This window comes from Sinocyclocheilus rhinocerous, unplaced genomic scaffold (genome assembly GCF_001515625.1).
Source record: "Sinocyclocheilus rhinocerous isolate Xijiao unplaced genomic scaffold, SAMN03320098_v1.1 scaffold1842, whole genome shotgun sequence".
Taxonomy (NCBI): Eukaryota; Metazoa; Chordata; class Actinopteri; order Cypriniformes; family Cyprinidae; genus Sinocyclocheilus; species Sinocyclocheilus rhinocerous.
The window spans coordinates 636,458-639,312 of NW_015667292.1; positions in this window are offsets into that span (position 1 = coordinate 636,458).

Here is a 2,855-nt window from a genome sequence, read left to right on the forward strand (position 1 = left end):
CAGTCTCATGAGAACGGCTCGTCACCCCACGGAAGAGAGGGGCAGGGGGAGCAGAGCTCATTAGCATTTAAAGGGACATGCAACAAAACGGGTTGCTGTGAAAAGAACTGTTTTTGACAAGGTAAAAAGGGTGTTGTTTTACACTACCATTGAGAAATTGTAACCAAAGTATGTTATAGACTTTTCATTAAGACCCTAAAGAATCATATCAACTTGTGGAAAATGGGCATCCGATGACCCCTTTAAGAAGATAGGGTGTTACACCATGTCTACAATGGACGCACGTGGGGCAACAGCTATAATCATTGATGCACTCTACATCGAATGTCACACAGAGCAACAAGCCACAGACAGAAAACTGATGCCTTGTTCTAGTGCTGGGCGGTATACCGGTTCATACCGAATACCGGTTTTTATTTTTGTTATGATATGAATTTTGAAAATACCGCAATACCGGTATATGTCACTTAGACAACGTTCGGAACGCGACACTGTTTGAAAGGGGTGTTGCACTGTGGTGAGGGAACAGCTGTATGTGTTACTAAGCATGAAAGTTCCGAAACTGAAGCTGTAGAACTAAAAGGAACGTGATGACACAGAAGAACTCATCCACAATATCCACATTGACCGCCACAAATATCCACCGCCCCCTGCCATCAGCTCCCGCGTCTCACACACACGAGCGCGACTTTAGCACTAGATTTAGCAACTTTCACACCCTTTTAGCGGCTTTTTTCCATAGAATATTCATACTGACAAACCTAGCGACTTTTTTGGATAAACCTTAGCTATCGTTCAGCTGGAAGATTTCGCCAGTGCTGTCCCGCGAACGCGAGGTCTGACTTTCCCGGAGAAGTGTCACCTCTCGGCGTCTGTTCTGTGCAGTGAGCGGCAGAGAAGCAGCACATTCAGTTGGCCGCACCGCAGCCGACTCGTCAATAAATGAGTACAAAACAGCGTTTCCTAGCACCTGTCGCTTACTGATTGTTTGGAATTATAAATATGAGCGTAGTTCGTCTGTTAATATCACATGCACTTTTTTGTTTGTTGTTTTTTTTAGTTTGTTACTCAGACGCAGGCAGTGCGCTGCATGAGACAAAAAAGTAATATAGCCAAAACAACCGCATAGCCGCTCTTTAGTGTAGATGCATGTTGATTTTATCAGACGATGCCGCGATTATAAATGAGAGTGACTCCTGGTTAACATGTATTAAAAGGGGTCGTGTTTAGTCACTATTTAGTGTGGTATTTTTTGACAATATTCACTCATCATGACAGTAAAATAGGGCATTCTAAGTCAATATACTGCAGTATTTCCTCTCTCAATCAGTAGAAAATATGGTTAACACCCGGTCATGCATGAAAAAAAAAAATACCGTCATGTACCGTGAAACCGGTATAATTTTGAAAAATACCGTGATATAAATTTTTGGTCATACCGCCCAGCACTACCTTGTTCTGTTTTGGACATTCTCCACCTGATATGCTCTTCTTCCAACAACAGGGCAAATGGATTTGGAACGTTCACTTAGACAAGCTGTGTTAGACAGCACAGTCTTCAGGAAGTGCCAATCAACAGTAAGTGCATAAGGGGGCAATACCACCAGTCGTTATGACGTTTTGTCACATAACATTGGTTAAACGGAAATGTCGTCGGCGGCTATTTTTTTTATCGACATTTATAAAATATTGCAAAAGCATTGCACAAATCAGTAATGGAAATGCAGCTTGTGAGAACAAGTTCAACAAATACCTGTATCTGATTTCACATATGAAGAGGACGTTTAAGTACAGAGAGGCTCATAAAAAAAACACACACACAATTACAGCTGTTTTTATAAACTATTTTAGGATGTCAGCAAAACAATAGGGCATAAAAAAAACAGTTCATTAAGCAAATATTCCAAGCTGCCAATGGCTAGGGCAGAGGAGAGTCAATCTGAGGATGTTATTATTCCATTATCTAATTGTCAGGGCACATATGACTATCTAATTTCATCTTCCAACACAAAATGACGCCATAGGCAGAGAAGTGGTGGCGATATGTGATATAAAATTCAATGCACATTTTCGCCCACTTGGGTAAAACTAAAAGTTCAAAAAGCCGCAAGAAATGACTAGCTTTCCAAGTTAAAAACCTATTTATGTTGTTTTTGTCAGTGAACTAATCACATTTTAATTCCTTTTTTTTCCTCTAGTATTTTGTGTTTCTGCAGAGACCATGATCCAATTAAGCTCAGGCTTAGAGCTTATCTCTGTGCCCATAGCCTGCAGAAGTGAATGGGCTCTAATTGTCTTTCTTAATTGCCACGCTGATTCACCTGCAGCTGGGAAAGGTTAGATGGCAGTCTCACAACACCCTGACAGACCTGGAATGGAAATGATGCTCCTAATGAAGATACTGGGCGGACCTATTCTTCACACTGACAGGAAGGAAATACACATCCAGGAAGACTTACAGGTTCCAATAGGGATTAGAGGGCTTCGGGGTTTCTCTCTATTGGGCCCATGTTCTCATGGGCTTTGGCTGCATCTCAGCACCATTATCGCAAACTCAAAGCCTGAACTATTCACAGATTAGTGCTGGAGGGCAGCTGACTCCCAAATCACACACACATGCTGGTCTGAATGTCGCATTCCAAGCTGAGTATTGATTTGAGTTGATATGTGCATTGTATCAAAATGAGACAAGATCAATATGAAAGTGCACACCACTTCAAGGCTTTATTAATATCAGTTTAGATGAAAGTTTCCATTAATTTTTTTTTTTATGACATAGGCAAAATATGTAGATCAACTTGACCCCAAATTAGTGTAGCTACTGTACACTGGTGTTGTCAAACTAGGGCTGTGCA